Source organism: Tamandua tetradactyla, chromosome 13 (assembly GCF_023851605.1).
Source record: "Tamandua tetradactyla isolate mTamTet1 chromosome 13, mTamTet1.pri, whole genome shotgun sequence".
Lineage (NCBI taxonomy): Eukaryota > Metazoa > Chordata > Mammalia > Pilosa > Myrmecophagidae > Tamandua > Tamandua tetradactyla.
Window position 1 is genome coordinate 39,862,830 of NC_135339.1, and position 21,066 is coordinate 39,883,895.

The 21,066-nt window shown below is 35.3% G+C and overlaps 1 protein-coding gene across 2 annotated transcripts in view; it reads left to right on the plus strand.

Moving 5' to 3' along the window:
- LOC143653903 (endogenous retrovirus group K member 8 Gag polyprotein-like) overlaps positions 1-21,066 on the plus strand; it is a 154,438-nt gene that overhangs the window by 15,950 nt on the left and 117,422 nt on the right. Inside the window, exon 2 of one of the 2 annotated variants that reach the window (XR_013161605.1) lies at positions 11,192-11,272. The exons of the other annotated variant lie outside the window; for it this stretch is intronic. The gene's annotated coding sequence lies outside the window, so the exon portion shown is untranslated. The remainder of the gene's footprint in view (positions 1-11,191; positions 11,273-21,066) is intronic. 2 annotated transcript variants of the gene reach the window in all.

Sequence of the window (21,066 nt, forward strand, 5' to 3'; positions counted from 1 at the left end):
ACTCATCCAGTCTACATATAAAAAGGTAAAAAGTGACATATTAAAGAAAATAATTCTATGCTGTTGACTTCATAGATGGAAGAGTTTCTTCTGACTGAGGTCTCTGAGGGCTCTCAGGGAGTGAGTGACAATTCAACTGGCCTTTGAAGGGTAGATACAATTGGGACATGCGAAAATAGATGGGTGTCAGATGGGAAAGGAGAGTAGGAGACACAGGAGCTATTTCAAGTGGAGGGAAGTAGAAGAGAGTAAGAGCAAAGTGAAATGCTGTATCACATATAGAAGGATCAATGAGCAGTTAAACCATGAGCCGTATTGTATAATACAAGCTTACAACACAGTGAAGAGGTAAGATTTAAGAATATGAAATAAGTCAAGAATATTACAAGGCAGTGAGTAAATGCCCAGTGATTTTGGGGCTATAAAAGTTCAGAGGAGGAAAAGATTTTGTTGCCTAGAGTAATTCCAGAGGACATAATGGAAGTCATGTGCTAGCCTCAAAGAGCATAATGTATAGAGGATCATAGCAGAACATTCTCTGGATTCAGCACACGGTAATATGTATATATGCCATTTATTAACTGGTTCTGAGAAATAAACTATGAGAAAGTCTGTCCTAGGATATTTCAAAATGGGGACATTAACTCTTGTATATGCTTTGGTGAGGGAAGGGGCTTCAATATTGCAAAAACTAGATGGCAAAAATTGTACAAATCTTAGAATGACAGACAATGAGAAAAAAATAACAAACAAACAGGAATGGAGTAAGCACAAAATATCTCCCTCTGCAACTGTTATGCCATGAATGCCATGGTCAGTGGGGAGGCTGCCTGTCCAACAAATGCCTGTCCCATGAAATCCTCCCTACCTTTCACAAATATCGTTCAGATCATAAATCATTGTTTTGAAATCTCATGTTACCTCCATTTCTACTTCCACATGAATATTCTGAGTAGGTTTTTTTGGTAGTTGTTGTGAAATTAGGGAACATGACTAAGCTTCTTGACTGAGTTGATGTGATGTAGCTTCAGGACAACATGTGAGGAAAAAAAAAACCCTGGGGTAAACCTGAGAGCACAGGTCTGGGTGTGGACAGAGGAACTGGGAAGGTACTGATTTTCTGTAGGGTGTGAAATGAGCTTTGAATCTAGTGGTTCTTCATCCAGAGGGACCGGGAGTCCTTAGCTGATACCTGGATTTCAGAAAGTTGGGGCAAAAGGGATTGACCTTGACTGTTAAAGACTCTTTTTAAGGGCTAATGTTCTGTGATTTCTTCATTCTTTTGCTAAATTGGTAATAACTGTGGAATTACATTTAGAAAATTATTTGGAACCACATCACCATGACTTTCTGGTTCAGTTCTCTGTTCCCATGAACTAAGAAACATGTCTGGAGAATCCCATGGCTATGCATGTTTACCATTCTCAAAGAGCCGGCTCATTTATCTTTTTTTTTTTTTTTTTGCATGGCAGGTACACGGGAATTAAACCCAGGTCTCCAGCATGGCAGGTGAGAGCTCTGCCTGCTGAGCCACCAGGGCCTGCCCTCAGTTATCTTTGGTTTGTAGGTAAATGTTAATAGCACCTTGGCCTCTACCCTATCTCTAAGGAATCAATGGTGGCAGTGAAAACCACTAAGATTTTGAAAGCATGAGTCATTGATTAAAATCAGGAGTAACTATGTCTAGATATATTCATTCTCTGAAGAGGTGAACTAAAAATTCCTGGTTTTCATATGACTATAGCTTAATGCAGTTAAGATAGTTGTCTGCTATCATACATAAAATATGAAATTATCTCCCACAAAACCACCAGCTGATGAGAAAATGCCACCTCCAAGGAGGAGGGGATAAAAATATGAGAAAATGCTGGAGGAACAAGGTTAATTGTTACAGCCTGAAATCTGACCTCAAGTCTTCTCTGAAGAGAGGACAGGGCAAATAGAAGATCCATGAAAGGAATATTCAAAGTGCAAATGAATTTGTCACTAGGAATCAGAACACACAAATTTTGGGAGGGAGATGAGTGTTTATAGGGAGTCATTTAGCACAATATTTTAAATTATAGAGAGGAGAAAACCTAAAATCCAGAGAATAATTACTTTGCATTTATGGATACATGTCTGTGCCAGGCATTGTGCTAAGTGCCTTTTGTATTTCATGTTTAGTTTTCATATCAACTTTATATGGTTACAATAACTGTCCCCATTTTACAGAGGAGAAAATTTACTTCATAATGTTGCATACATTGCACAACTAGTAAGAGTTAAGGCATGCATTTTAAACCCAACCTTTCTTCCTCCAAATTTTCTTTCATATTTAACCTATTTTAAGGGTAAATATTTTGTGCAAGGCCTAAACTAACACATCCTTCTCCTAATTCCTAATCTGATTTTTTTGTTTACTTCTTGAACTGTTTGAAGATTGTTATATGAATTATTGATTCAAAACCAATCTATGGAAACATACACTCCATAGATCAAATAAAACTGAGTAGGAAGAAAAACATAAGTTAAATATTTGGCTGGTAGCAAGCAATATTTTAAAGAAAGGAATTCCTAAATGCAGGATGAACTGCTCCGTATAAGAGAGAAAATTACAAATGACTTGTCATATGCTATTCCAATATTTATCAGAAATTGTTTTAAAGAATATTTTCCATTGAGGCCCAGAAAGGGCAGCTGGATAGAGCAAACAAATATCTATTCCCTAAAACATTTTTGTAGGTGCTGATTTAGCATAAAAGTCAGGCTTTTTATGTATAATGTTCAATAGCTAAGCATTACATGCAGAACTTTACACAAAAGTTTTTACCTACTACTGGGTAAACACTTGTTATTTACATCCAGAATAGTAATTGATGGTTCTATTGTGCCTGCAGAGTTGTCATTCACTTTTGGTATTCCACTGACTTTACACATTGTGAGAATATATGATCTGTCTGTGTTGTTACTAGCTTCAAAATTCTGAGGCTAAATTTAAAGCTCTGGTGTATTCACTGTATGGACCCGTGCTTGTTTCCCCAAATCGGATGACAAAGCAGCTCACCAGAAGTTGTCATTCAAGTATTTAGGATACTTTTAGGCAAGAACAAAGAATAGGTTCTAATCTATGGTTTCGGATTTCTGTTATGATGAAGAGAATTATCTTTTAAGTGTTTTGTGATGATGTTAGTCATAACTCATATGGTTGAAAATGAAGGAAACCCAATTTAAAAATAGGAAATTGTTGGCTCTTGCCACTGGGAAATGTAATGATGCAGTTAGACCTTAGGAGCCTACAAAGTCAGGTGCTAGAAGGGGCTGAGCCTCTTCTTCCACTCACACCATTGCCTTTTCCCTGTGTGTCCAATCCATTTTTCTACCTCATTGGCCAGCTTCATTCACCTGGTAGGAAATGCGGGCATCAAGAACTCTTTTAACATCAAACCTTATAGATTCCACCTCACTGAGCCTATTCCCTCATTTACAGTCAGTAACACCTTGGGAAAGAATCATAATTGGCTCAGTTTATCAGGTGCCATATATGGGAACTGTCAAGTATGGCTAGATGAAGGGTCACATAAACCTTTAACAATCTCTACGCTAGCAATATGGATGGAAGAAGGTATGGGTCTGTATACCAACAACACCAAAGATATAAAATATAATAAAGAAAGAACTGGCAGATTTTACACTCTATATGAGTTCATAGAACACTTTTCTGCAAAGCAGTTCATAGATTAAACTATTATCTTTGAGCTAGAGAAATGGTACTAACCATAATGGCACTGAACATTAGGTGGATTGACAAAAAAACTTGTATATCAAATCTCAACTGGCAGGAATCTCAATTTTGGCCGATCAGGTGGGTTGGTATGGTAGAATCACCAATGGATTAGGAATTAGAAACCTTGAGCCAGATTTCTTCTTATAGCCGAGTGATCCTGACAAAATTATATAGTACTTTATTCATCTCTGCTTAAAATAAAGTTTCCAGAAAAATGCCCCTTTAAAATTTGACTTAATTACCCATAATGTAAAGAATGTCATTCTGAATTCTTAAAGTTACAGGTGAGGTAAATATAATTATACCAACCAAGAGAAGATTCCCAAATAACCTACGTCTCCACCAAACCTTAGTCAAGAAAATAATGAATATATACTAAATCATTTTATACACAACTGACTAAGCAAGAAGAAAAAGTCTTTTCTTGCCTTTCAATCTTTTTGGGTTTTTCCTGATATGTCTCTTTCTTTTCTTTGGAGAAGCTTTCTTATTCAGTTTCTCTTCATTTTGACTCGGTGTGCTAACTCTATTCTGCTTCCTGAATCAGTACCTCCCTTTTTAGCTTTATCTGTCTCCATGGAAACCAAAGGGCAGATGTAGTTTCAATGATGGAGCCAAGCTGCATTCTTTAGAAAGGTCGAGGTAGATAAAATAAGGTACATTTGCATTGGATTTGCACGTACTATTTTCTTTTCCATAAATACCTCTCAATTTCTTATACACAACCAACTTTCTAATTGTTTTAAAAAATTTTAGTCAGACAACTACTTCTCTTTATAATTTGTTCATAGATACAATCATCTTCCTCCTCTGGACTGTGAGCTGCATGAGGACAGAGTAAAATTTTCATCCTTTTTATCCCCAGCCCTAAGCATGATGTCCCAGACATAGAACATTCAATTAATGCTCAGTAATGTTCCTCGGTTGTTTGTGTCAGAGGTCCCTGTAAAGGTGGAGAAATATGAAAGAATATGTCATATTTAGGTATCTGCAAATAAAGTAAGGAGCCCAAGGACTGCAGAGTGATGCTGGGAAGGAGAATAGTGATTGTAAAACAGGTTAAAGAACTTGAACTTGAACCAGAAGTCTCTGGAGAGGGTTTTTATGTCGAGCAGTCACTTGGACAGCCTGTGCTGCTCAAGGAGCATGCTGAAACTGGTCAGATGCATCCAGATTTATTCTTGCATATGCAAAATTAGCAGGGAAAGTCTTTAAGCCAAAGGAAAAAGGTTTGTTTGGATTCTCTTCTCAGCCTATCAGTGTAAAGTATATGCCCCTGGGGTATAGTCCTAGGGTTTATTATGTGTTAATACCTGAATTTAAACACGTATGATTACCTGAAGTAATCAGAAGTGGAAAATGTCAGAAGGAAGATTTTTTTTACATGGGCAAGCACCTGGAATCGAACCCCGGTCCTCTGGCATATCAGGCAAGCATTTTGCCTGCTGAGCCACCATGGCCTGCCCAGAAGGAAGATATTTTAGAGAATAGTGGAGATCAATCTGGGGAACCCAAGATCAATGGATAGGTTAAAAAATAGGGGGAGGGCCATGGCACCTGCCATGCTGGGTGCCTACTCATACAAAAAAAAAAAAAAAAAAAAAAAAAACAGAAAAAAATAGAAGGGAAAAATTTCACCATCATAAGAAATAACAGCTGGAAATAAAGATCCGGAACAGAAAAGAAGCTTGAATCAGAGAGATTATTGATTACAGAATGAAGAGTTTTTAGGGCATATGTTGTTATCAGCTACAAGTTATGGAAGTGGGCCCAGGATGGCTTAAAGAAATAGGGTCAGACCGCAAATATGTGAATTAGAGAAAAAGGAGACATGAATGTGGTGGATTAAGTCACAATTACAATTGCCATATGTTCCATGAACCATAATTTGCAGACATTAACAAGTGAAACTAATATGGTTTACATTCACTTCAAAAGGTTGTGATGTAAAACAGCAAACCCAAATACTGTCTATTTAATTTTCTCACTTATGAAGTTATCTTAAAATATAAACTAATGCATTATCAATATATCATTTGCATGTTTAGTCAAATATGTAAGCAGACTGATTGACAATAATAATAATGACAAGAGCTACAACATTGGTTTTCAATTTTTATTTAGCAGGAGGATGGAAAAGAATTGCTTTTGACATTGTTTGCGTTGATGATGAGGCCTGTGATCGCGTGTAATAACATAATGATGCTTTACATCTCCTTAGAGCCTTACATAGTAAGAGGACAAATGAATCCTCAATGACAGCATCATTAGCCACAACTTTCAGAGCAGAGGGGCCTGTACAATCGTCTGAAAGGATTGATGCGTTTTATCCTTGACCCCAATAGTGATTGCTTCAGTTTATCTGGAGGATGAATTCCTTTTAACCCTCTAGTTTGTCTTCCTGACCCAAGTTCATTTTCTTACTCCTAACATTCTTTTCCACATTAATTCACAGATTGGACATTGAAACTGCTTCTGGAACTCTCAGAATCTGCATTTGAATGACTAAGTTATAAATACAGAGCAGTTTTTGTAATCCCTCTTTACTTTAGCTAATACTGTTACTTTATATGTCTATTTATAAGTTTTGTTGAGCTATAAATCACATGCCATACAATGCACCCGTTTAAAAGGTACAAGTCAATGATTTATAGTATGCTTCCACAGTTGTGCAACCATCAGCATTTGGCTACTTTTGAAGTTGGTTTCAATTTTTTCAGGTGCTGGAGTATGGAAATTGTATATAAATGTAGAAAAGTGAATTTAACGACAGAAACAACAGTAGTAGTTTGAGCCTGTCTGGGGCTTTCAAATATATCACCTCATTTAAGCATCCCAACAAATATACTAAGTAGGTATAAATTCAATTTAGCATGAAAAACTGGTATATAAGTGTAAAAAAAATAAGTCCAAGGTTGAAATAAGTGGCAGACCAGGATTTGATCTGAGATCATTAAAATGCTACAATTTCTTCTGCTGCTACATCAAAGAACATGTTTACTTTATGTGCATTATGATTCTATAGAGAATTTATTGGACTAGTATTTAAATCACCTTGCTGGCTTTATTTATTACTGTGTGTGTGTCATGTCCAGTTAAATTCTCTTGAGAAGTCATCCTCACTTGTTAATGTCTACAAATTATGGTTCATGGAACGTATGTCAGTTGTAATTATGACCACATTCATGTCTCATTTTTCTCTAATTTACATATTCAAGAGAATTTAACTTGACTCACTCTAGAGAATTTATTGGGCTAATATTTAAATCACCTTGCTGGCTTTATTTATTACTGTGTGTGTGTTGTGTCCAGTTGATCACTTAGTTTGTTTTGAATGATGACTATTCTGTTTCTACGTCTATGTGTTTTCAAAAATGTCTTATTTTCTTTAGACTTTATATCTAAAAACAAAAGCTTTCTCAGAGGACAAGATTCTATCCAGGAAAGATGAGCAGAGGGAGTGTGAACAGATAAGGCAGGTCCATCTGGGGTAAAGTGCTGAAGTATTGGTAGTAGCTTATTAGTTATAAGACAGCACGCTTCATGTATCTAGTGTATATGGTAGAATTCTGTGAAAAATGGGCAGTGCATATGCTCATGGCTTGTGCTGTCATCAAAATGTTATCCTCATAACATCACATCACCATGAAACATCATGTTACCTTCTCACTAAGCCAAGAAAAAATCTGCAGTGGTCTTTAGTATCCTTTCCTTTGTGTTTCTTTGATGTTATGCTCAATACTTGTTTAGCTACTCTGTCCCCACCTTGCTTCATTTTTCCCAGTCCCTCTTTCTGGTTATTATGCATAAAGAGAACCTACAGTAGCTCCCCATGGCACTGCACTCTCCTAAAGAGACTCAGGCCATAATGGTTTATGTGGCGAGCGTATGTAGTTTATAAACAAAATGATAGCTTATGCCACTGATTTGATGTATCTTTATTCATCATATTTTATTAATTTTGAATTTATCATAATATGAAAGACCCATAAGAAATGTTATATAATACATCAAGTGGAAGCCAAAGTTTAAAATGTAGAAAAACACTAACCTGAATACTATGCTTCTGAGACACTAGAGAGGATTTCACTGTGCAGAATTTTGGGATGGGAGAAGCTGAGTAACATTTCAATATCTTATATTCCTTTCACCAGCATCTTCTTCCCTTCCTCCTCCTATTTTCTTTTTTTTTTAGTTATTTTTCTAGTAGTACATGGAAATAGCACTAGATACTTTGCATCCATCATGAATTCACTGTCATTGTTCAGTGAGATGTATTAGTATTTGACAATAACAACCTGCAAAAAAGAGTCAATAATTTATCTCGCTTTTCCCCTTTTGAGATAAAATAGTGTCCTAAATAATTTCTGTTCTCATGGTAGCACTCTCAGAAAAAGAGAGCATCTTTTTTGTTCCTTTTATTTTTTTGTAGAATGTAGAATGCTATTTCTTATGGAATTACTACTGTAAGATAAATGATTTTTTGAGCTCACCTAATGATGTCTGAGCATATTATTTCTCTGCATTTTATAGTTTTATGACAAATTCATTTGCATTTCCTAACTTCCAGGATTTTCTTTTCGCTAGTTCTAGTAACCCCAACGATTTAAAAATTTTAAAGCTGAAAGGACATAAGAAAACATTTTTCAAAGAATTTCTCTGTTTCAAAACCTAGCTGTGGGACCTCATGTATATTATCATAGTTAAAAGTTCAGATATTTTCCTAAGGATAGGTTCAAACCTCAGTATACTTTATAGTCAAGGGAAGTCCTTCATCTATCTCAAATTAGAAAGCCATTTTTTCCCTCAATATTTTCTCAAAATGCTGCCCAAAATCTTTCTAGACAAATTTTAAGATTGCGTTTCTTGACTTGTAATGCACAATCGCTATAGACATTTTAGGTACATATAATCTATTATGTGCTACTGCATGCTGTGAATAGATAACTATAGGAAGTATAAATAGACATACAAAAATGTATGTAAAAACTCTGTATGAAAGAATATCAGAAAACTATAATGCCTTTCCACAAGAGTATTAATATAAACCAGGAATTCTCTATTGGTTCATATGTATGATCTTTTTTTTTTCTTTTAACGTTTTTTATTGTTTAGTATAACATATATACAAAGCAAAGAAATGAGAAAGCAATAGTTTTCAAAGCACTCTCCAACAAGTGGTTACAGGACAGATTCCAGAGTTTGCCATGGGGTACCATATGATTCTCTCACATTTTTCCTTCTAGCTGCTCCAGAATATAGGAGGCTAGAGGGCTTAATCACTTTTTTTTAACATCACACTCGACTTCTTTTTCCTCTTTTTTTGTGAACAATTACATCTATACAAAAAAGCTATAAATTTAAAGCACAGCACCACAATTAGTTGTAGAGAGCATCTTTTGAAAAATACTATAAATTCTTTGTAATGTCAAACTGCATATAACCCCCCCCCCCAATTTGAACAGGAGAGATTGAAGTTTGATAGAATTGGATCATTCTACTTATTGATGCTTAGCTGAGTTAATGAATATTTCATCTAGTTGAATATTATACATCTTAAACTTCTTCACTTTGTCAGCATCTGCTAATTCGTCAACTCTTTATGCAGCTAATCTCCCACAGGAGAAGGACGATTTTGGCCATGTGTGTCAAAATCTGCAGACACGTAGGGACAGTAACAAAAATTGAGTCTTGAAGCTTAAACCCATGAATAGTCTGAAAATTAGATGTGTTTTAGCCCTGGGATCTGTATCTCTGAAGGGAAAATAAGATACATTAGTTTGATCTAAGAATAATAGTATAAAATAGTTCAGTTGGAAGGGAAAACCTGTAGATGCAGGAGAGTGAGGTCAGAGCAGATGGGATCTGGGGCATAAAGACAGACATGTATCTTAGTATAAGCATCAGGAATTCTATAAAGCAGGAAGGAAGGCAGAGTGCTATGGGCACCTATGGGAGAAGGCCCTAGAGACTTCTGAAACCCATAGGGAAGAGAGTTCCTGTCATCCTGTCTGTGCAACTTCCAAACCTAGAAATACAATTTGGTTACTGTTATGGAACCCTCAAACATTTATATAAATTCATTTGTTATTGAAGAAGAAAAATCTGTGCTCATGAATTTATTGTTGAGCAAGATCTTGCTGTCTAATGTGCACAGGAGTCAGTTCTGTGATGTCAGGACTTTGAGAAAAGAAAGAGTTTTATTGTGATGTCAACCAACAAGGAGACAGGAAGCAATATTAAAATTTGTCTTCCTGATTTGAGGGCTAGGGGAGATTTTATTGGGATAGGAGATGGATGTTGCTATGGGGAAGGTTGATTTGGCCTGGTTTGATTGATTAGACATAGAAGTGCCCATATACATAAATCCAATGCAAGATGTCTTTCAACACGGAAAATCCAGTCTGAAGCCTGCCTCTTGCCTTGGATTTATTTCCATGCAACTTCGGTACTGAGGGTGGATGTATGTTTTTTGTTTTTCTTTCCTTGTGTCTTGGAGGTCCCTAAGGATGCCTATCCATGTTTTGGGGCATGTTCATGTTATATAACTTTTGGTAATTCCCTGTAAAACAAGCTCAAAAAGAAAAGTTACAGATAGGAAAATTCCAAAAGTTACTGAGAAGTAAAATTGCAACTAATTGGTTCTGGGTAGTTTCATTACTAGTTTTTGGATATTGGTGAAAAAGCTAAAGACTGAAATAGCTTGACAAAATGGTTTCATAGGATAGTCATGTCTATAACATTCTGGTGGGAAAAGTAATTTTTACAATATATTGTTTAGGGGAAATTTTAGTTAAACAGGTTTTATTATGGCTAACGTAGTTAACAACGTTAAGCCAGAGAGGAAAAGGAATTAAAAGGGAGTTATAGAAGATTCATGGATAAGACAAATATCTTTATGTTAGAGGTATATTTTCATATTTAATTTTATGTTTATACTTCTGTGCCCTATTAATAGTTAAATATCACTCCTTAGAAAGGAAACACAATAAAGAAATACAATTTGAAGTCTGCGCAAATATAAATCTAGGTGCTGAATATGTCAGGAAATTTTAGGAAACCAAGCTGGCTGAGCATGAGATAGGGATTGATGGTTAAGCGTCTGCAGCAAAGGAAAGTAGCACATTTGTAGCCAGACATCTAAGTTTTAACATCTTCCTCCGCATCAACCTCCATCTTCCACCGACAGTGTTAATCTCTGCTTCTGTGATCCAGGCTTGTTTTATCTTGGCTCTACTGATTTCACCTTAGGCATTGAATTTAAACTAATGAAACAAAGAAAACAACCCTCCCTTTCCCCCATCAATTTAAGGCAACAATTGAAAATTTTTGTTCCTTTTTTCCTTATTGATTAGGAGTACTTTTTCAGAAGCATGCTGCAGCAATTTTTTTTGACAGACTGCCTCTTGTTTTTTTTTCCCTCAGAGAGAAGACACTGTCCCTATATCAAGTTGGCATGAGAAGATGTGTGTGCATATACAAAAGTACCTAGAGACCTGATTCAGAGTAGGTTCTTCCAAATAAGGTCTTGGTATATCTCCAAATTTCCCCACCATTTGATAGAACTGGTAGGAGTGAGAGAAGAGTCACATTTGGCTCCCTCTCCCTTGCTAAACGAAGAAGGTACAGAGTTCTCTGCAGGTTGCTTGAGTAAATGATAACATTTTCTTTTGAGCCAGCCTAATTTTGAGTTGAAGTAGTTATACCAACTGCTTCTTATTTTTACATGAAATTTTAATTCTAATGGCATTTCGTAAGGTTTACAACTCATTGGAGCTCAATGCTTTGGGTGCTTTTAGAATGAAGATGTTCAGACTATATAATGGTGCTACAAATTGTGATTGAATTTTGACCAAGGGAAGAGTTAAAGTCTTCACTGAAAGATATGGGAAGCATATTCTGGTAATTCTGACTCCAATTCTGCTTTTTTTAATTCATTAGGGGGTGATTAAACATCCACTATTAAGTGTTCTTATAAATGTGACAGAGTATCGTTTTGCTTTTCATTGCTGACATTAGCTTCATGTCACTATACAGTGCAAAAAAAATAGTACGGTGATTTTTTTTTTTTAAGCACAGCGTGGGTAGAAAAAGAGGTAAGAAGACTAAAACATTTTTTAAGAGCTGAATACTTCATTTAAACATCATGAAAACCTTTCAAGATAGATACTTGCTTTTACATTTTATTGGCAAAGAATCTGAGAGTTTTAAGGCTCAATGAATTGAATGGAAATATGAAGTATATTTATGATAGTAAAATTAAATTTCAAAATGATTACAAAAGACTGGATGGACATGGTGCTGTTATTATCTATCAATTATCTGGGCTAACTTTTTTAAAAAATATTTTATCTATGCTTTGTAGGACATTTGGAAAATACATAAATACATATAGTTACTTCAGTAATCATAACACACTATATTTTATTGTATTTTGTAAATAAGTTGTGGTAAAATGAAATCGTGTTATGTGCATTATTATCAAAGAGGGGAATTACCAGCTAGTGGGATTGGTTTGGGGTTAAAAGTGGCTACCCTGTCCTAGATCAGTGAACTTTCTATCATAGCATGCTTTTCATAAATATTGATATGCTGTCACTATGCAATAGCAGAAGGCTTGCAAAGAGTGGTATTTGATAGTTAATCTGCTCTAGCAGTACACATGAGTTTGAAGTTTAAATAGTATATTTTCATTCATAAAATAAAGACTTGGAAATCCAAGTGTCTAAAGAGTCTAAATACATAGGAATTACATTTCAAGTCAATGAACATTATCATATAGCAAAGTATATACTTAATATTCAGTGTGTGGGTTTGTGTGTGTGCATTATGAATATGAGTTAGAAAGACAGTGGAATGACAGGAAATTCTTATCAGCCACTTAGAAGTAGAAAGAAGATTGTATGGCTATGATATTGTCTGATCACCCTCTTTTATTTACCTTCTGACTGTAGAGACTACTTTGTATCATGGTATTTCTATTCAATTACTTTCCGAATCATGACTAATATATCCATACTTTCATACACACAAAACTTTGAAAATCAAAGATATCTGTATCTAGATTCTTAAGTGGAAATGAAGTCCAAACTGAGTATTCTTTAGACTAAATAGTACATAATCAGTTACATTATATATAATTCAGTCAATCTGGTCTTGCACATGGGACACATCCTAAATCACTTTTCTGGAGGTAGTGAAAGGTAATTGTGTGGCTTTCTTGGGCCATAAATGGGCCACTCAAGGTACATGATGCAGAAACAACAAAAGAAGACAGAGAAGTGGGAAATGGCTAGAGAGACCCTAAGAACAAGGAGCCAGAATACTCCAGTTTGAAAGTTGTCTTTGCAGCCTAAACTGTATGTGTGACAAAGGGTAAGCTACTGAATTTCCCTATGCTTTGGTTTCTTCATCTGTAAAATGGAGATAATTATAATACCTACTTCATAAAAGATGAATTAAGATAGGTTTACAATTCTGAAAAGCTCTGTAAGACATTACTTTTCTCCTATAAGTTGGGTACCAAAATGGGCAAATGAACTAAACTAATATTTATATCTTATTCATTGGCTGTTCACAAATATTTTGTTACTTTCTTTTCATGGGGTAACTTTGAATTGAATCACACTTAGAAAATGTTAATAAGTATTATAGCCACCCCTATGTGTTATAGAGAGAGAATGTAAAGAAATTTCTGTTACAATCATTAGTGCAACAAGGAGAGTTACTGACAAAATCTGTTCATTGTAAGCCTCAAGTATCCAGTGGAAGAATATAATGTGGGAAACATGAACCTCATATGACAAAGAAACAAGTTGTGGAAGTTTTCACAGTGACAATTACCAAAATCAAGTGGGAAAAAAGGGGTTAAAATTGTGTATTAGGGAATGAGTGGATTCAACCACTAGGAAATGAATGTGGGCCACACACTAGTGTGAGACAAAACATGAGCTAGAATAAACCATAACTAATTGAGTATTAAAAATGAGTGTGAATATTCAGAAGTCTGGCTGGGGAAACTTAAGAAACTTTGTGCTTTAAATTATCTTAAAAATGACGCATAAATGTTGCTGTTCGTATAGCTGAAAATTACATGACAATTTGTGAAGATAATATCTGATGAAAATCTTAATTCTGACACATTTACAATGGGATGGTATTTTTCCTAGAAAAATAACATAGCAACAGATGAGATAGCACCAAGAGGTTTTAAGGACACTAACATAGGCTGAATGTTCACAGGTCTGCCAATGGTGTAGGCTGATATAAGGTCGAGTTGGTAGTGATTAGAGAACACTAACATGCAGGATGTCTAAAAGGTTTATGAAATTTATATGTAAGTAGCCAAAGAAATATTTTTGATTGGCTTAATGAGTAACTACCAGCATAGCATCATTACAGGCAAGCTTGACTGAAATAAAACTGTAAACTTATATTTTTCCTAGACAATGATGAGCACATGCCCCTCCTGAACTTTTTATGGAAAATAATGTTCTTAGAGTTTACTTTTCACTTATGTGGCATCTGTATTACAACCTTTTGATGAAGGATTTTTTGACTCCTTGAAGGACAAGTATAAACACTTTTGGAAAAAATAGAAACCGAAACAAGAAGATTTGCTTGTTCATTAGAGATGTGGGAACCAGAGAGTCCCTGAAAGAATTCAGTCTTAAGTGTGGCATTCATTCGGTTGCCAGTGTTTGCAAATCTTTGTTTGTTGATAATGTTGATAAAGCAATCTTAATAAATAGTTGACACAACCTTTGGTCTAAAATAACGTTGGAAAAATCCAGGTTTTGAAGACTTTGAAGTATTCTTTGTAATTTGTAAGAAGAAAATATCAAACCTTTTACCTACATGAAAAATTGATGGGCATCTGTGACTGGTCAGAGACAGGAAGTCGATTATCATTGCAATAGTGGGTCATGAGTTCAGGGAGTGTTGGTGGATACCTGTTTCAAAAGGAATAGCTATTAGAATTGCTCTTGAGTAGTCAGAGCTCCTCTCAGGCTAGAAGTTTTGAGAAACTGTTGTACCCATAAAATAATCCTATTCCTTGAATGAACTAGCTCTTCTTCTTGACTCTCTTATATCCTCAAGGATCCTTACAAGTCTCCATTTATTGAAGTATATGTTTGGGTATATCTTCCTTGCCAGTTAGATACACCAATTTTATAAGATAGTTATCCATGTTAGTGTTTATTTGGGAGGAAATAGCAAATTTTTATATTCAGTTCATCTTAGGACTATGATTGCATCTTAGTCTTGATTTGCTATATTGTTTTATATTGTTCGTAGTTTCCAAATGTTCTTTTCTAACATGACTTTCTGTTTGTGATATGAACTAAATATGTCCTATATGACAGTCTAGATTTTCTAAGGAAGGGAGTATAGCTATCTATTTGTAATTATGTGAGGGACACTAGCGGCAAACCCCAATGAGAGCTCTTAGTACCAATAATTGGAGCTGGGAAGACTGTGGGGTGTAGCAAAAAAATACAATTTTGTTTCTGTAGACTTGGGGCTTTTAAAATATATTGCTGAAAACTTGGGATCCCAGACTAGGAACAAAGCCTTGGGAAGTTAATTTACTAATTGCACAGAGAGATTTACCCAATTCTTGAAGTTTGTCTTCACAAGAGAAAATGAGGTGCAGGAGTAATAAAACCTGAAGACACTGAGCTTACCGGGCCATTGGAGATATGTATTTACACTTCAAAAATTTAGAGGGAGAACTCAGTATTCTTTGCATCCTGTTTCTGAAGAGCAAAGATTTTTCTCCCTCTTTTCGTAAGGAAGGGGGAAACAACTGTCTCTTTTTCTTGTAATAAGGAGAAAGAATCCATTTTCTCTGTTTCCCACCTGGGATACAGACTACAAAGTTTGTATATATAGAACATTGACTTTCATTCCATCACTCTGGGGGTAAGAATTGGGATGTGGAGAACCTGCAGTCATTAGTTGGTTCTTAAGTGAATAATGATAATGTGTCTTTAATTCAGAGCCTTTGTAGGCATATTTAGGGTACAATTAAAAGACGTGAAATGTAAATACTCAACAAAGACAAAGAACAGATTAAAAAAATATATAATTTATATCTAGATCAAGGAGAGCAGGATTGATAAACTGAACATTTTGAAAAGTTCTTATTTTTGAACTTATACATCATACAACTTTACCAGGAAATTTTCTCATAATGTTTATAAAAGATGTAAATTGACATAAATTTATTTAACTTGAATCTAAACCTGAACCACATTTCTATTCTGCTATAATTGTCAAGAATTAGAATCCTACTTAAGTGATATCTTCATTAGTTCTTATAGTTGTACTTCATATATTTGGATTATATCTCCACCTTTATAGAAATTAATTATAATATTATTAATGTTGATGACAAGTTTTAAGTTTGTAGAGACTTTGTGCTATAGCAACTACATTTACCTTCTTAAAACGGAAGAAAAATTGTGTCTAGCCACTTAAAATTTTTTTCGCTATTTATTTTAATAAATAACAAACAATATGCTATACATCATGCCCGAAAATAGTCAATAAAACAATACTTCTAATATTTCACCTTCTTGCTGGTCAGTATTTATTGCCAGCCAAAAAAAAAAAGGTATAATTTGAAAGGTTTGACTTTAATGGACTAGAGACTGGACAAATGTGGTTTGCTGTTTGTGCTGGTTACAAAGTGTTATGTACCCCAGAAAAGTCATATTTTAGGGTGGGAACATTTGACTAGATTGTTTCCATGGAGATATAATCCACTAAATTGTGGAGGTGGCCTTTTGATGAGATGGAGCTCTGAGTCCTCCCCTTTATGGTGTGTCTTGATTAGTTTAGTGGAGTTCTTTAAAAGGGGAGACATTTTGGAGAGAGAACAGAAGTGACAGAGCCGACAGAGCTGACAGCGCCTACAGGAGACCCAGAAGGTTGAAGATGTAGAAAGTCAATGTACTTCTCAAACCAGAAGTCAGAAACCCCAGTAGACGCCAGCCATGTGTCTTCCCAGCTGACACAGGTGTTCTGGACCCATCAGCCTTTCTCGAATCAAGGTATCTTTCTCTGGATGCCTTAGTTTTTGGATATTTGTATGACCTTGAAACTGTAGGCTTGCAACTTAATAAATTCCCCTTTTAAAAGTTGTTCCATTTCTGGTATATTGCATTCCAGCAGCTTTAACAAACCAAAACACTGTTTTTCATGAAATCGGAGGACTCAAATTAAAATGAAATTTTAAAAAGTTCAAATACTTGCTTTTTAAAGGATGGGCAAATGATTTTGAGAATTTTTTTTTTCAATTTTGAGATAAATGTTTGATGGAATTGAACAGGGTTTTAAAGATCACATGGCTAGAACACAGTTTCACTTTTCAGTCTTGTGGTAAGAAACCCTAGATGAAATGTGTCAAATACACGTCACAAGAAGTGTCTGTTTGCTCTGAAAGTAAAATATTCAAAGCCATGCCTATTTATTCACTGACAGTGCTGTCCTTTGTAGCATTTTATTTTTGCAGGGATATTAATATCCACTCATATATTTATGAGAAATAAAGTCAGAGGCACAGCTGGTGTCCCATAATTTCAGTTTTCAAGACTGTTTATACTGTACGGAACAGGATTTAATCACTGTTCCTGTAACTGAGGCTTTTCCCCTCTAATGAGCTTATTCCTTCTGGTTTGAAAAGATCTACGAACTTTTTGCATTTACTAGGACTTCTGGGAAATGTTACAGATTAACAGATCCAAGAATTGAGGTTTTCAGGAGCATCTTTGAGTTGATTACATTTTCTGATGTAGTAATTTGGCATTGAGGAAAATGCATGACTGTAACTGCACCATTTCTCAGTACTTAAGACCATGAGTGTTTTTGCCAGTGTTGTACTTTCTGTGAAGAGTGAGGGTATGACTTCTGGTTAACAATGGTGGGTTGAGTGGACACATTTGCTCTGATTCCCTCATAAAACTCCATTAAAATGAGAGAAAAGTATTTTTAAGATACTTATATTTATGATGCCAAAGACAATACAAGAAGAGAAAAGAGCAATAAAAATTTATAAATTCAGAAAGAAGATGATAAATGTGACTGATTCAGCAGGCCCAAGAAAGTTGAATCCTAAGCTAGAAATGAGTAAACTAAAATCAGTTTACCCTATTGAATACCCAAAAGGCCCAGGAATTGGTATAATTCAGGACCTATGGAAAGGGAGATAAAGGTGGGTCTAATTTAAGGTCTATTTACAAAGAAGGTGGACCCCTTATTCCATCCCTACTCTGAAATTGGAATAACTGCCTTCTCTTATCCTGGCAGAGTTCTGGAGATTTATTGTCTGAATAGTATATGCAGAAGGTTTTGAGACTGGAAGACAGAAGCAAAATGGACGATATTTGTTCCATACTGAAAAAGGGATAAAATGAAAGTTTACACAGAGTATATTTATTTGATTCCGAGAGTGCTAGAAGCAAAGGTTAATGTCATCAAGTTGATATTGTAGCGCGAAAACCAGGAAGGAGGGTGCAGGCCTCCAGGAACGTTCCACGAAGTTAGGACAGGCTGAGACTAAGGGTCCATAGTTTCGGGAAGCAGGTTTTATTTGCTATGGCCATAGGGTTCAGCCGAGTAACCTCTGAAAGTCTGAGCCCTGAACAAAAGGCAAACTTAGCTTTTGTAGACTGTATGACATGTTAAAGACAAGGCAAACAACTGGCTGGTTTAAGTTGAGAATGGCCCAGAGCTGAACCATCGAGGAGCCCCCACCCCAGGAATGTCTTCTCTTGCCTACGTGCATCTTCACCAGTTCCTGAAGGCTGGGGGAGAGGATTTCTATCCCAGGAATGTGTCTTATCTCGCTTGCCTGCAAGGAGAGGGGATTTGGGGGTTTTCCACAGACAGCACAGCTTAACCAGAAAGAGGGGGAGGGCTTCCTGCTACAATATAAACCTTCAATAATTATTATTCAACATTATTGCTTTGCTTATCGGTGTTAACTTACCCCAAGGTGTTATCCTTTCTGTTTCGAAAGAGGGAAAACTTGAGAATAACATGTAATTAGAAACAACTAATATTGATATTTAAGTTGTTAGCATGTATCTGTTTTACTAGAAAATAGTTTTATTAACTACATTTTATGACCTAAGAACCTTTAACCAAACTATTTAAAATATCCTTAAAAAAAGGTGACAATGATTCATAGTCCTTCATTTTTTGCATAGGGATTAGTTTTGTGCATAAAACATCATAAAGAAAGTGCTTACTAGGTATACAATAAATGTTTACTATTTCAAGAGAACTTGGTCTAAAATTACATTCTCATTTTAATCATTTTCATATTTCACATAACCATGCAATGGGTTTTATGGCAGTGTAACGTACCTATTATAAAAGCCATGGATTTTAAAATTTTCTCACTTTGGCCATGCTTTTTTCTAAGTGATTTTCTCCAAGTCCATTCTATAATTTTTATATCCCCTTTTTTTTCTATAATCTGCAGATTATGGAAGCCAATGACTTTTCTCTCTGGGATGATTAAGTGACATAAGTAGTACTTACATTTCTTAGAGAATGGCTGTCATTAATATATCCTATAATTATTTTAGTAATATCTGTTGATTTAAACTAATATAATCTAATTGCTCCCCAAATCTTAGGCAAGAAATCACTGGAGGAAATATGCATGTAAATAAGCTATTGCAACAGAGCAATAAACATCAATAAACTTAACACATAACTTTAGCGTTCCAAATAAGGGGAGAAAGTACACGAATTTTAATGGTAATGGAAGCAATATACTCATTAACTCCACAGAAAATAAATTAAGGACTAGGAGAATAGGGAAATAACATAATAAAAATAAAATAAAATGAAAAACAAAAATTAAAATTACTATGCCAAGTCTTTATTTTAAGGGAAAAGGGATACCTCTCATTTTTTCTCCTGTCTCCTTACCTCTCTCCCTCCCTGCCTCCCTGCAGGCCTCCCTCCCTCCCTCCCTTCCTTCCTTCCTCTCTCTCTCTCTCTCTCTCTCTCTCTCTGCCCATTTCTTCTCTCTTTCTTTTTTTCATATGCGAAGATAAATGGTCATGCAATTTATTACCCATAAACTGTAAGTGATTTAGTTGCAAATGTCAAGAGCTCTTCTCTTAGTTAGGAAAAATAGGCTTGTGATTATATAGCCTTTATCTTCTGCCCTTGTGACTGTTTTTACAATCACAATCATTATCAGAGATCAAGGCAGCTGCATTACAATTCAGAGATTTCAAGTATTTCCCTGTCTACTCCAATATGCCAGAAAGCAAAAAGGAATATTTATATAACATAACATAACGTCAGGTAACATAATGGCAAATGGAAAGGAAGGTTGATACTGAAATTAATAGAGATATGCCTCAAGCTTAGTTTGTTAATGAGTAAATCATTTAAATTCTCTTGGCCTCCATTTTCTATGTCATACAAAAATAAAGAACTAGGTGATCTTCAAAGTGATATCGCTTTTGAGAAATCTTTTAAGAAATGCTAAAAACCTATTTGGCCAATATTATGACTTCATTGCATTTATTTTTACATATATTCATTCTATACTTTTGGAATGACAGCTCGATGCCAGGTACTTTGTGAGACTCCAGGAGAGAAAAGTTAATAAGTCATTATACTTTTTCTCAAGAGTTATAATGTAGTTAGAGAGATAAGGGAATACATGTATTACTGTAATTAAATAATAAAAGTACTATGATGGAAGATTAATGAGTGATAGTTCTATTCTAGCTGGAGAAAACAGTGGATGGAGAGTCAAGCCTGGATTTCTAGGAGAGATTTCGAGTGTTCTGAGTCTTGGATGACACTAGGCTTTGCTTATGGGCATTGAGATGGAGGGATTGTAAGATTAAGGAGCAGAACAAGAAAGACAAATGCCATGTTATGATGCTATGGAGGAACTGCAAATTTTTGTTCATTCTTTTTTTTTTTCCTTTTAACTGATCATTTTAGTGTTCACCGGAAAAGATGGTTCTGGGGAGATAAAAAGGTCATTTCTAAGACATTCTTTGTCATATTAATGAGGTCAGATTTCATTAAAAAGAAAGCTATTTTAAAGCTTGGGAGTAGGAATAACTAGACTGAAAGGGAGAATTAAATAAACAAGTTTGGGGATGAGGTCTGGCATATTATCTGATTAAAACTGTGTGTTTTAGTCCCCCTTATTCAACTCATTCTCTTTCAGGATCTTTCTTCAACCCCTCTGAGGAAAAAATGGGACCTGATTTAAAAACTGTTTAATTTCAGAAATAGAATGTCACCTTCTT